This window comes from Ranitomeya variabilis, chromosome 2 (genome assembly GCF_051348905.1).
Source record: "Ranitomeya variabilis isolate aRanVar5 chromosome 2, aRanVar5.hap1, whole genome shotgun sequence".
NCBI classification, from domain to species: Eukaryota; Metazoa; Chordata; class Amphibia; order Anura; family Dendrobatidae; genus Ranitomeya; species Ranitomeya variabilis.
In genome coordinates, this window is record NC_135233.1 from 796373437 (window position 1) to 796388780 (window position 15344).

Sequence of the window (15344 nt, forward strand, 5' to 3'; positions counted from 1 at the left end):
CATTTTTCATCCATCTTCTTTCTGTGTCTGTTTTTGCCATCAGTGCTGCATCTGTTTTCTTGTAGGCAAAGAAACCTCCTCCTGCCCGTTAAACGCAAAAAACTCCATGCAGCATGGGATTGATCCCTGGACGCCATCTGTGTGCTGTCCATATTTTTCATGGACCATTCACTGAGTGGGTGATTTTGATCTGCAAATCTGATCATGTTTTTACTTTTACAGACCATTAGTCCCAAAAATGACAGTGAACAGCTCCATGGACTACAAGGGGTACGTGTTCTACCTGTGAAAAACATGGATAGGCTCAGTAAATCGGTTGTGTCCTACTACTCATCTTAAGGGTGCAATCAGACGGCCATATAAACTGGACTGAGATCGGACCGCAATGCATGGACTGGCCGGCGGCTCTCTCGACCTGAGCGAGACAGCATCACATATTTCTATGCATCTGTCACACTCGGGTGGGGAGAGCCGCCGGCCAGTCCGAGCGCTGCTGTCCGATATCGGTCCCATTTATACTGCCGTCCGACTGCACCCTCTTAGCTCTGACACCCCCAGCCCTGAGGATTCCTGCTGCGTCTTCTTTATATTGGTGATGGGGTGATATCTCATACTCATGTCAATGGACGACCACGGCACTGGCAGCGTGGGAAAGGCAACATGTGAGAGTTTGCAGCTACATTACTATTTGTTATTATTTATTTGGAAGCTGCTTGTGTTTATTTTATACAGAGCGAAAAATAAACGTAATTTACCAAAATATATAAAATCCCCTTAGTAAAATGATCAATATCTTGGTGCTTGAGTATTTACATGGCTCCACAATAGGAATGATTGTCAGCCCCAACTTCATGTATCAGCCATGCACGGAGAACACATGGGAGGAAGTGTGGAGAACAGAGGGAGTGACTACACAAGGCAGCAGAAGAGTGAGAAGGAGAAAGCACACCCAGAGTGACATGAGGCTGAATGAGGGGCAGCAAGGTGGGCACTGGCACTCTGACGGGTAAGTACAGCTCTGCTACACCCTGCATGCAAACATCTCCGAAAGGGAAAGGATTAGCAATGTAAGACACAAAGTTCACACTGCTCTGTCCATGACAGGACAATTACAATGAATAAGTATTTCCTGCAAATAGAAAATTCCCGCAGTTTCCATTTCACTTTTAAAATAAAAAATACTCAGCATATAAAATCAACAAGTTTCTTGCAAGAGAAGAATTTTCATTCCACTGATTTTAGGTCTTAGTTTCATGGCCGTTAGGGTTTTACTGAGACTTTTTCACATTTTTGTTTGTGGAAGTTAACATGTCCCTTACTCTTCTTTTAAGTTAAAGGTTAGGGTATGTTTGAGTCTCAGGACAGGCGTGGGAATGTTTCATTATTTATTGTATTTTTAGATGCCATTATTTTATTTACTTTTTTTTTTTTTCATTTTACTCTATTTTATATATTTTTTTATACTGTATATATGACTCCAATATATCTGAAAATACTGTCTTGCCCCTGCCAATCCTTGTTTCCATGTAGCTTCATTTAATTTGAAAGATAGACTCTTTGACCAGTGTTGCATTCAGATCTAGTTCTTGGTTATTTCGATGCTCTGCATATTGGTATCATATGTTCTGTGATGGATATACAAAACTTTGGCACGACATCTTGCTTATCCAGTGAAGTATACAATGTATTTCAGAAGGTAAGACTGGTAAAGTCACTTTCTCAGTGGAGTCTTGAGATGTTTATTTGCCTCCTTTTTATGTCCCCCATTAGAGTAATTTAGTTTAGGTGCTTGTGGTGTTATACTGGGTCTTCACTTATTCCCAAAGGATAGTCCTTGAATTAAAGGAATAATATACTGTATATGCTACATTGTAAGTCAACATTGATGGTCATCATCACCCTACCAAACAGCTGATGGGGAGATTTCCACCAAGGAAACATCTTCCCTTCATCTTACTACAAATGTCATGCTATTGCAGTTGTATGCACTGTAGGGATCTTGCCTGTAGACAACAGTTGTTCAGGGTAAATACAATTAAATGACTGAAGCTAATTGTATTACATTTATTGTAATTATGGGGCAGTAACAAAACTCTTATAATAGGATAGAAACTGGCACAGACTAAAAAAAAGTGTTATGTTCATTTGGTTATAGAGAATCTGTCACCATGTTTTTGCTCTCCCATCTGAAAGCAGCATAGTATAGAGTAAGAGACCCTGATTCCAGAGATGTATCACTTATTGGGCTGCTTTATATCATTTTGATAAAATCACTGTTTTATCTGCTGCAGATCTAGAAGTTCTCTTTTTTAGCTCTTTGGATCCCCACCCACATCACTGATTGGCTGCTTTTATGTACAGTGTACACAAGAGCTGCCAATCAGTGGTTGGGGGTGGGGGTTATACAGAGATCATGAATATAGAGGACTACCTGGGAACAGGTTTACTAGTCCTCTAGTGATGATTTCATTTGGATAAAACAGTGATTTTTTGTAAACTACACTAAGCAGCCCAGTAAGTGACACATCGCTGGAATAAGGATCGCTATCTCTACATTTTGCTGCTCTCAGATTAGGTGGCAAAAATCTGGTGACAGATTCCCTTTGACAGCAAAATAAAGATTAATAACTACTTTCTAAAAGTATTGGAAAAAGTCATGTTCAGGAGCACTTTTCCAGCGTGATTTATTCTCACCTTACATGATTCTGTGAAAATTATAATTTACTGGTGCTATGTTCTTTATAGAATTATTCTTTTATCGCTGGTTTTGGTTCACTACTAACCATAATACTGTGATTAAGGCCTTAGACAACTGGCTGTAGAAGAAGCACTTTTTCCACTGTGTCTGTCAGCAGTAAGAGACCACAAATGATGAATGAGTCATCAGAAAATGACCGATTTAAATCAATTTTTTTATATTAAATGTATTTTTGTAATATTTTTGATAATGTTTTTTTTTTTATTTATTCAAATCACTCTAAAAAAAACACAAAAATCTTGCAATTTTACACCAAATGCTAGGCCTGATATTAAGCTCCTTCATGTTCTTCACATGGACATTAGTAGCAATAGACTGACTCACACTCTATTTGTTACTTTGGCTCGTAGAGAAGCATTCTCTTTGTAGGTTGTATTCTGAGCAAAGGCGGAGGGGAGGAGGGGAGCTGTCACATCACCTATAGTGAATAGTAGATCCTGTGTTAACTACTGTATATAGAGAGTTTACCTTCCATTGTCTGTGAGGATAATGAGATTGCTGAAATGCATAGAGCCGGAAATCTATCCAGAGTCTAGAATAAGTCCAGAGACCAGTATGAAAATTGGACAAATTGTTTGTATAGATAGAAATATTTAATATAAATATCTGATTTAAACAATTGCTTATTTTCTTATGGTACGGTATTTGTTTTTGTTTTTTCAAATTCAACAATTTTATTGGAAGCTTTTGTGATTCAACCGAGAAATGTAAGAAGTTACACAGATACGATTAGAATCAACATAATATAAATCAGACAATACAATCAAAAATAAAAATGAAAATCAGACTGAAAAACTGGGGAGTAGACAAGGACAGAGATGGAGGTATAACTACGAAAGATCTTGAAATAATTTAACTTCTGAGGGTATGCTCTAAAGAGCATGCCATACAAGGCTTAAGCATAGAAGGACTATCCCTGGATGGATCAATAAAGGGGAGAGGTTAGAAAAGAATCCCAATGTAGCCATTTCATGGCAATTTTACTCTTTTCTTCTTGCGAATGGGCAATTTTTAGTTGTTCCATACGTTGTGTCTTCACAATTTCTGAGAACCACTCCTCTAGGGAAGAGGTAGTTGGCGATTTCCAATGGTGTGGAATAATTGTTTTAGCTTGGAGTAGATGTCTTAAGAGTGATTTTTTTAAAGCTAGGACCCAACATAGGAAACATGAATAGTAACGTTGCCTCAGGAAATTTGGGAACCACAACTCCAGTGACCTCCAGATTCACCTCAAGCATCCCATCCTAGAATGAGATGAGGGCTGGGCAAGACCCCCAGATGTGAACCATTGTGACTTCAGGTATACCCATCTCTCATACTCACATTTAGCTCAAGAAGGCGTTGTCCTAGTAGTGGACAACCCCTTAAAGGAAATCTGTTTCTGTTAGTGGAATCAACCCTCCAAAGCAGTCTATACCGACACACGTCAAGTTGAATTAATTGATACCTGCGATTCGATGCCTAATTCTAAAGAAATTAACATTTTTCTTAATATGTAAATGAGTTATTAAGATCTATGTGCCAGACACAAATCTCTCTACAAATCTATGTCCAGGACTGATTTGAAATGAAAAGGGGCGTTACCAGTGTGAGACATGTAATGAGTGAGAGTCTGCTATCCTGATCTCACTGCAGAGCTGAGTGTGATTATAACTCACACAGTACAGCAGAGCTGAACTGTCTCATTACAAACACATCTGCAGTTGTAGCTCTCCTCTCATAATGCTGTTGGCTCAGCTGTGCAGCCTCTCCCCCCACACACACTGAATGGCAGGAGATGAAAGCTGAAGAAGTGTTAGTTGTAATCACACACAGCTGTGCAGCAGAGCTAACAGCAGTATGAGAGAATGGCAGATGTGTTTGTAAAGAGACAAAGTTCATCATTGGTATACTGTGTTTCTTGAATAAGGAATGAGGTTTGAATGTGTGAAGAAAACCTTAGTTTCATGAGATGCAGAAAATCCTACACTGACAAGCAGCAACATTTTTTTTTGTTTATTATTCATTTCTAGGGTTAAAGTTCTTTTACAACATTTGCCAAGAACCTAAGTCTAAGTACATGGCAGACAATTTCTCCATTCTTTTTTGGACAATGGATGCAACATTAACAGGAAATGACTGCATTAGCAGGATAATAGCAAGTGTGGTGAATGTTATCCGCACAAGTGATTTTTGCTGTGAATGATTTTGGGTTTAATTGTAATCACCATTAATGATTTATAGAATACTATATGTGAATATTAACTGACGCCTTTCATTCACTGGGATGTGCAGGTCAATAAACACACTTCACAAATGTAGAAATGAGACCGGTCCAGGCAAAGTTCAAAGAAGGGGTATAAACATCTCCTTAAGAATTAAGTAGTAAATTACACTTGACCCAAACACAATCTTTGCAGCATATAAAATATTCTCCAGAATGTCTCTCTTCTACCATTTATAGCATCAGCATGTAGATGGAATCAAGCACCTGGTCATGGCAGGCGTGCACCACTCCGTCACTTCCAATCTTCCAATAATCGGTACAGGTGACCTCTGAGGTCAAGAAACAAAATTGAAAATGGTGCAGCCCAGCCGGGTAGTAAATGTCCAAGAAAATAGTTTTATTATATTCACAGGAGAAAATGATGAAATTACAGAGACATGTGGCACACCAGTCCTAGCCCTTTTTTCTTGACCCTAGTTTTCACTCGATAGCTTCTTCCTGGGTTTGGATTGCAGGTGCTTCCTGACCTATGACCTTTTATATTATATGTGCATGAAATATGCCACCGGGGACCTTGCCGGTCTGGAGACTAGACTTCTCCCCGCCTTCTGCCTTTGAGTGACAGGTCTCTCCAGCAGTGTGTCTATATGACCGCAGCCTTTCAGAGTCAAACATATACGGCTGAATGATAGTGTCCGATACATGCTGTTCGTGGATCTGGCAGCATGTAGCAGCTGTCAGGTTCCCTTTAAAGAGAGTTAACACACTAGGATCAGTTTAACCCTTACATTACAACACTGTGCACGGATTGGCATGCAGCGTGTCTCTCTTACTGTTTCTCACTGCAGTTTTATCACCTTGCTCCAGTGAATACAACAAATCCCTTCCTTGGACATTTCGATTCTCCTGCACTATGTCCAGTTTTGTTCCTTGAGGTCACCTGCACCGAATTATTGGAAGATTGGATGTGACGGAGGGTTGTCCGCCTGCCAAGCCAAGGTGTTGGTTTTCCATCTACATGCCAACACTGAAAATATGGAAGGCGAATTGCAGAAGATATTTTCATGCTACAAAGATTGTGTTTGTGGTACAGTGTAATTTACTCCTTTACTGAGCTGTTCCATTTATCCATTGCCTAGGCAAGTTTTTCCCAAACATGAATTTAAGAGTACATTCGCACGGAACAAATACGCAGCAGATTTGCTTATGCAGATTTTTGTGTGGAAAATCCACTGAGCATTATAAGTTATTAAGATGCTGTGGAGAAAATCTACAGTGTAAATTGACCACCGCCGTGGAATTAAAATCCAAAGCATGTCAGTTCATACTGCTGATATCGAGGCGGATTTCACCGTTTGCAATGCAAGGAGTAAATCACGCGGCATTTCTGTGACATTTTTGCTGCCATTCTGCTGCTGAATTTTAGCTGAAAAATTCCACTGAGGAAATGACACATACCCCAATCACACCATCTACAAATGGTGATTTCATTCATTTCTCTAAATCAACACCTGTGTTTTCTCTATGGGTGCGTTCTGGTGATCTGTTCCCACCAAATTTCAGAAGTTCCAGATTTTGTTGGGAAAAGTTGCACAATGTTGCAAATGTAATACGCTTTGTAATTTCTGCACATAAATTTGTAGTCCAGAAATGGAAACCTGAAAAACATAAAAATAGAGATATAAACAAGAGACTGTCCCTCGTACACCACTTTATTAGCAAAAATGTTCCTACTCAGCTCCAATGTAGTCCTTTTTTTACCCGAATCCAGCTCCAGCACGTGTGTGTAAAGTTCCTGCCATTCACAGTCGCCAGGTACTGACTTCAATGCTCATCAGAGGCGCCGGGTGTTGCTGAGCGCAGCGTGAGCCAGCGACGTTGATGTGCGTTGTCATTAGCATCCAACGATTGTAAAGAGGCAAAATGTGGGAGAATAACGTTTTTTTGGTGTGTGTTTGTTTTTGATTACTGAGTTAATAATGAGGGTGTCTGATAGACCCGTCTCCATTACTAACCCCAGGGCTTGATGCCAGCTATGAGCTGTATGATTCCCACTGCACCAGGTTTATCAGGAAGAGCCAGGCCAAGCACCAGAATTGGTGAATCTCACGTGATGCTCCACTTCTGGGGTGGCTGAGCTCTGGTATGTTTAGGCTGGGAAGGGACCAATAACCATGGACCTTCCCAGCCTTGATAATATCAGCCCTTCGCTGTCTGCTTTACCTTTGCTAGTTATCAAAAATATGGGGGACCCTACATATTTTTTAATTATTTATTACGTTAAATAAGGCAAAATAACTGTACAATAAACTCCACATGAAAGGCACTAAAAGGTGCGAACTTATATGTAGATGTTATAACTTTAAGTAAATTATATGTAGGCGGCTTTTCAAAAGATAAATCTGCAGGATATCTATTCTATTCTAATCTATCAATGTGTCAGTCAGTCTATCTTTCTATCATCTATATATTTATATAAGATTGCTTTATTAGTTTTGTAAACTAACTTTAAGTTACATAGAGTATTGTAGAATGTAAAAGATTCGGTTAAAAACGCATAGCATACGGATGTCATACGAATGTCAGGTGAGAAAGAAATCGTACGCTCGGATTGCACTCGTCCAACTTTTCGGTATGAGAATCATGGCAATTTATGAAACATTTGTGGGAGCGGGGCCTTAGTTTTAGGATATTTCAATTGCAACCCTTGAGTAAATACCTGGTATATCCAATGTAATGTTACAAAGTATCCAGTGGTCATTAATCAGAGCGCTGTCCGGGTCAGGATACCTGAGTAGTCAGGGCTAGTTACCATTGATAAATAGGACCTAGGTTATCTGTATTTGAGCTTCCTGGTGATACAGATACCCTGCACCTGATATAACAAGAAATAAACCAAAGTAAATATGGAAGTAATTTACTTTTTACATTCTGCCTTTTACAGAGGAGCCGAGAATGTTAACACTTGACTGTAAAAAGGGGATTTGATAATTAGAGAAAGTAATGTAGGATATCTGCTAAACTACATTGTCTACTGTCTGAATGCCTGAGCAGACGTCCTTTCATCTTATAGTATATCCCCTTCTTGGCTATATTTTTTTAGGGTTACATGTATTATAAAATGCTTACACAACCTTCTTATTCTGCACTTTGGAGTATGTAGATATAGTAGATTTTAAATATTTTAATTGTTACTGATGTGTTTTCCATACTGTATCTCATTTTGCAATATTCGATACAATATTTCTTTTTAATGGAGGTTCAGGACCCGATTCATCAAGAACGCCTCTTCATGAAACAGGAGCGTGAGACGCGTGGCATCTCCATGTGTGACTTGCCACGAATCCTACTCCTGCCTCTGCTGAAGATTTATGGGGTAGCTAGTACTGCCGCTTGTCATGAATTTGATGAAAGATGGTCGCCATGCCCCCGTCCTGCCCCTGCTGGGGTGAACACGCCAAAAGTGGCAAAACTGCAGCCAAAGTTTGAAAATTTTCAAAGCTTTTACACTAGAATTCTGCTGTGATAGCTTTGATGAATTAGGGCCTCGGTGTTTCTATGTAGTGGACTTAGCCAACATTACAATGATACGTCACACAACATACACAATTAGCTGCTCAAAGAGAGGTTGAGTGCACAGTTGGCTGTCTCTTAAGAGGGGTCCTGTATGACCCATACCAATATTATCTTCTCAAAACCTTGTGATAGAGTCACTGGGGAAGTGATGCAGGGGAGAAACCTGTCACTGTGCATGATGGTGTTAGTGATGTAAAACCAGAGTAGTTTCCTCCAGCACACTGCGTGTTGGGAGGATCAAATGAAAGTTATCAAATAGAGATATCAAAGGGCGAAGACAGGAACCAACTCAACCCCGTCGAAACCCCATCACAGTTGGAGATGGATGAGTTCCTTTTGTGTGTCCTGGTTGTTGACGAGGAAGAGATGGTAACCAGTGAGACTGAAATTCCTGAACTGGGGGTTTCTGGTAGGAATTTTGGGACTTCCCAAATGCAGGACTTGACTTTGAAAAGTGTGCTGGTAAATGTGACTGTGATAAATTGGGTTGCCGTAGAGCCGCGGGTTGACACCATGCTTCCGTATGTTGCAGTTAATGGGGAGTTGCTTTATCGGGTCACTAAACAGAGAGGGGAAGTATTAGAGCAGCTGTTAGTCACAGGACCCTATAGACGTAGGGTACTAGATCTGGCCCATGCTCATGTCTTTGGGGGCACCTTGTTGTAGATAAGACCCAAGAACGAGTCCTTCATAGGTTTTATTGGCCTGGTTGTCACAGGGACATTGTTCATCTGCTGGTCCTGCCCTATCTGTCAGCTAACTGTCCCTGTATCCCACTTTCGCAGTCCCCTAGTTCCGTTACCCATACTCGAGGTCCGTTTGATCGATTGCCATGGACATGGTTGGGCCCTTAGTTGAGTCCACCAGGGGTCATCAATACATCCTCGTGGTAATAGACTATACTACGTGGTACCCGGAAGCGGTACCACTGAGAAACTCCTCTGCCCAGAGTATAGCACGAGAGCTAGTCCATATTTTCTTTCGGATGGGCCTGCCAAAGGAGATCCTGACGGAACAGGGGACACCGTTTATGTCCAAGGTAATGAGTAAGTTGCGCAAGGCCATCCAGATTACCCAACTTAGGACGTTGGTGTACCATCCGCAGACAGACGGCCTGGTGGAGAGGTTCAATAAGACCTTAAAGTCCATGCTGAAGAAGGTCATGGAGAAGGATGGCCGAGACTGGGATTGCCTCCTGCCATACCTGCTGTTCTCCATCAGTGAAGTCCCACAGGCCTCTACGGGCTTCTCACGTTCGAGCTGTTATACAGATGGCACCCCCAGGGACTTCTAGATGTTGCAAAGGAGACTTGGGAAGCAGAAGTTACACCCCCACTGGAGCATCATCAAGCATGTGGCCCAAATGCAGGACTGAATCGCAAAGGTGATGCTGATTGTGAAGGAGAACCTCCTTCAAGCGCAAGAAGCCCAGGCGAGGGTCTACAACCAAGCAGCGATACTGAGACAGTTTAGCCCTGGGGTCCGGGTTCTCATGTTGATCCCCACCATGGAAAGCAAATTCCTGGCCAAGTGGCAAGGACCATATGAGGTGGTTTCTGGTGCTCCAGGACTTCATTTTCCATGTGGAGCACAGGTCAGGGAGGTTGCATGGGAACCCAGATGCCCTGTCCAGAGTCCCCTGCTTAACTAGTGAAGGTGCCAAAACCCCCGGCTATGGGCAGAGGGGGAATATGTGACAGTCAATGGGCAAGGGGGGAGATACCTGTTACTGCGCATCATGGCGTCAGTGGTGTAAAATCAGAATAGTTTCCTCCAGTACACTATGTATTGGTAAGATTAAATGAAAGTGTGTTATGGGCTACTTTTAGTGGACCTTCACAGAGCGGGTGAGAGTAGGTCCACCGAATCTCCACCTGCAGAGTCCTGACAGGACCTGTGTGATGTCAAGATCATGTGATCAGTCACATGATGGAGGAGTCACAAGGTCTGGGATTAAATGGCTGATGGCCAGAGCTTTCCAATTGCAGTGTGTACCAGGAGAGGGAGCACTCCAGGAAGGTGTGTGTTAAACCTGAACTGTAGACATTGCTACCTGTGAGTGGGCAGATCCCCACTAGGAAAAGGACTGTGGTTCTTTTTGTTTCTTTGTTGTTGTTCTTTGTTTGCTGTTTTACCCAGAGGGCCGTGTTTACTTTCCCAGTCTTGGGTTATGCTATCTTCAATAAACCAAGCATTTTCTTAAAGATATAGTGTACCTGTTATACCTCTGTGTCCAGCATAGTGAGCCGCTCTACCACAACCCAAAGAGGCTGTCTGACGTAAACAACCCTTGTACTGTATATCTTGTTAGGAAATGCTGTATTTCCCAATACACACTACACTGATAGACCAAATTAAGTTGGTGTATTGGCTTTGAAAATCCATGTCAGGATAGCTGCATAAATAATTAATAGCATAAGGGGTCCGCAGCAGTTTCCCATGAGTTTACATTACAATGTAAACCTATGGGAAACAAAAAACGCTGTGCACATGCTGCGGAAAAAAAACGCGCGGAAACGCAGCGGTTTACATTCCGCAGCATGTCACTTCTTTCTGCAGATTCCGCAGCGGTTTTACAGCTGCTCCTACAGAAAACCGCAGTTGTAAAACCGCAGTGAAATCCACAGAAAAACCACGGTAAACCCGCAATAAATCTGCAGCAAAAACGCAGCGTTTTTCCCCTGCAGATTTATCAAATCCGCTGCGGAAAAATCCGCAGTGGACCAATATAAGTGTGCAGATAGCCTTAAACTTCCCCTTTTGTTATTTTCTTCCCTTTCTTTCAAGAGTCATAACTTTTTTATTTTCATATCTACAGTGGGGAAAAAATTTATTTAGTCAGCCACCAATTGTGCAAGTTCTCCCACTTAAAAACATGAGAGAGGCCTGTAATTGATTTCATAGGTAGACCACAACTATGAGAGTCAAAATGAGAAAACAAATCCAGAAAATCACCTTGTCTGATTTGGCAAGATTTATTTTGCAAATTATGGTGGAAAATAAGTATTTGGTCATTAACAAAAGTTCATCTCAATATTTTGTTATATATCCTTTGTTGGCAATGACAGAGGTCAAACATTTTCTGTAAGTCTTCACAAGGTTGCCACACACTGTTGGTGGTATGTTGGCCCATTCCTCCATGCAGATCTCCTCTAGAGCAGTGATGTTTTGGGCCTGTCGCTGGGCAACACGGACTTTCAACTCCCTCCAAAGGTTTTCTATGGGGTTGAGATCTGGAGACTGGCTAGGCCACTCCAGGACCTTCATATGCTTTTTACGAAGCCACTGCTTTGTTGCCCTGGTGGTGTGCTTGGGATCATTATCATGTTGAAAGACCCATCCAAGTTTCATATTCAATGCCCTTGCTGATGGAAGGAGCGTGGCACTCAAAATCTCACGATACATGGCCCCATTCATTCTTTCATGTACATGGATCAGTCATCCTGGTCCCTTTGCAGAGAAACAGCCCCAAAACATGATGTTGCCACCCCCATGCTTAACAGTAGGTATGATGTCATTTGGATGCAACTCAGCATTCTGTCTCCTCCAAACGCGATGAGTTTTGTTTCTACCAAACAATTCTACTTTGGTTTTGTCAGACCATATGACATTTTCCCAATATTATTCTGGATAATCCAAATGCTACCTAGCAAACATGTACCGGACATGTACAAGCAGGGGGACACATCTGGCACTGCAGGAGCTGACTCCCTGGCTGCGTAGTGTGTTACTGATGGTAGCTTTTGTTACGGTGGTCCCAGCTCTATGCAGGTCATACACTAGGTCCCCCCGTGTGGGACTGGGATTTTTGCTCACCATTCTTGTGATCATTTTGACCCCATTGGGTGAGATCTTGCATGGAGTCCCAGATCGAGGGAGATTATCAGTGGTCTTGTATGTCTTCCATTTTCTTATTATTGCTCCCACTGTTGATTTCATCACAGCAAGCTGCTTGCCTATTGCAGATTCAGTCTTCCCAGCCTGGTGCAGGGCTACAATTTTGTTTCTGGTGTCCTTCGACAGCTCTTTGGTCTTCACCATAGTGGAGTTTGGAGGGTGACTGAGGTTGTGGACAGGTGTCTTTTATACTGATAACAAGTTCAAACAGGTGCCATTACTAAGGGTACCGTCACACAGTACCATTTTAATCGCTACGACGGCACGATCCGTGACGTCGCAGCGATCGTATGATTATCGCTCCAGCGTCGTAGACTGCGGTCTCACGTTGCAATCACGGCGCTGGAGCGATGCCGAAGTCCCCGGTAACCAGGGTAAACATCGGGTAACTAAGCGCAGGGCCGCGCTTAGTAACCCGATGTTTACCCTGGTTACCAGCGTAAACGTAAAAAAAACAAACAGTACATACTTACATTCCGGTGTCTGTCCCCGGCGTTCTGCTTCTCTCCACTGTGTAAGCGCCATAGCCGGAAAGCACAGCGGTGACGTCAGACGTCACTGCTGTGCTCGCTTTCCGGCCGGCAGGCGCTCACACAGTGCAGAGAAGCTGAGACGCCGGAGGACAGACACCGGAATGTAAGTATGTACTGTTTGTTTTTTTTACGTTTACGCTGGTAACCACGGTAAACATCGGGTTACTAAGCGCGGCCCTGCGCTTAGTTACCCGATGTTTACCCTGGTTACAAGCGAACACATCGCTGGATCGCTGTCACACACAACGATCCAGCGATGTCAGCGGGTGATCAAGCGACGAAAGAAAGTTCCATACGATCTGCTACGACGTACGATTCTCAGCAGGATCCCTGATCGCTGCTGCGTGTCAGACACTGCGATATCGTAACGATATCGCTAGAACGTCACGAATCGTACCGTCGTAGCGATCAAAATGGTACTGTGTGACAGTACCCTAAAGGTAATGAGTGGAGGACAGAGGAGCCTCTTAAAGAAAAAGTTGCAGGTTTGTGAGAGACAGAAATCTTGCATGTTTTTAGGTGACCAAATACTTATTTTCCACCATAATTTGCAAAATAAATCTTGCCAAATGAGACAAGGTGATTTTCTGGATTTGTTTTCTCATTTTGACTCTCATAGTTGTGGTCTACCTATGATGTCAATTACAGGTCTCTCTCATCTTTTTAAGTGAGAGAACTTGCACAATTGGTGGCTGACTAAATACTTTTTTCCCCGCTGTATATGTATATGTGATTTTTGCAGGACAAGTAATAGTTTTCAAACCAGTGTTTATCGTGTGGTACAAATGACCTGGCAACATGATTACTATATTTACGTGGGGAGAAAAAAAAAGAACTTTGAAAAAAATGTTTGTTTGTGTTGCCAATTTGAGACCCATAATTTTTTTATTTTTCCACAAATGGTTTTTGCACAGACTGCTGCATTAGTAATGTGACCAGGTATTAGTAATTGTCTGGGTTTTTTTTTGTGATATCTTTGCATTTTGGGGAGAAGGGGCAACGACTAACATATAATAATTTTGGACTTTTGTGAATGTAATGACACAAAATATGTTTTGGGAGTTTTTTTGTTTTGTTTTCCTTTAACTGGAGAAAAATGTTTCAAAATGTTATTTTTTTTTATACTTTATTTTTGTCCTCATAGTGGACTTGAACTTATGGTCATTTGCTCACTTTTAAAATATGCTGCGGTAGCATAGGATCGCAATGTATTTTGAAAATTACCCTTTCCTATGAAGTCCAGCTTATGGCTAGGCTTCACAGGAGTGCCAAGATGGTGACAACAGAGGCCTTCATTAGGGCATCCAAACAGGCACACCATTGGGATCACACAACTTTCAGTGGTTAAACAGCAGCTATCAGAGCTTGCTCCTATCGCGGCTGTTAGAGGCATGGCATGGCTGCATAACATTGCCGGCAGCTGCCCTGTGTGCAGTGGGCTTTCCGGTCCAAACACCGGTGGACAACATAGGACCCAGGGGTGGATTAAGGGTAGCCAGGGCCCCGGGCTGTTCAGACACTGTGGGCCCCCCCCCCCCCCGGTCATGTGACGGGGGTCATGTGACACCCGAACCAGATTATTCCAGAAAAATGGCCGGGCCCTACTCTACTGTAACCTATTAAATATTTGTTAAAATCTGCAATACAATTTAGGTATATTTTGACCAATAATATCACATACAAGGAACAAATACCACCGCGCCATGACCAGACCACAAATTACAACCACAGTGATCGAATAATATCACATACAAGGAACAAATACCACCGCACCATGTCAAGACCACATATTACCACCACTTGGTGACCAAATAGCACATTCAAGGGACAAATACCACAACACCATTTCCAGACCACATATTACCACCACATAGTGACTGAATACTACAATACTGATTAGTAATTAAAAAAAACCAAAACACAATACTATCACCATAAGTGCCAGTATTCACAGGAGATCTGTACTTAGTATGCAGTGTCTGTGTAGAGGTAATACAGAGATCACTGGTGACATTATACACAGGAGCTCTGTATATAATGTATAGGTAATACAGTGATCACTGGTGACATTGAACACAGGACCTCTGTATATAGTATAGTGTATAGTGTCAGTGTATAGGTAACACTGACTCACCAGTGATGTCTCTAGGTGAAGTCCTTCATCTTTCATCCAGCACAGACCGCCATCATTTCTTCCAGCCAGGACTCGTTCCTTCAGGAAATAACACAGTTATCTCGAGCTCTGCTTGCAGAACACATTACTTAATTTTTCACAACTTCTACATTACACCACATGGAGAAAAAAAGCGATATAGTGTCACTCTGCACAGTAACAGGACCGCCCCCCGCATTTAAAACAGTATACTCAAAAAAT

At 42.1% G+C, this 15344-nt stretch overlaps 1 protein-coding gene across 5 annotated transcripts in view; it reads left to right on the forward strand.

The window, feature by feature from the left end:
* The window catches only part of FILIP1 (filamin A interacting protein 1), a 306718-nt gene that overhangs the window by 182696 nt on the left and 108678 nt on the right, over positions 1–15344 (forward strand). The window contains exon 1 of one of the 5 annotated variants that reach the window (XM_077289877.1): positions 907–1006. The exons of the other annotated variants lie outside the window; for them this stretch is intronic. The gene's annotated coding sequence lies outside the window, so the exon portion shown is untranslated. Of the gene's footprint in view, positions 1–906; positions 1007–15344 lie in introns of those variants that run through there. 5 annotated transcript variants of the gene reach the window in all.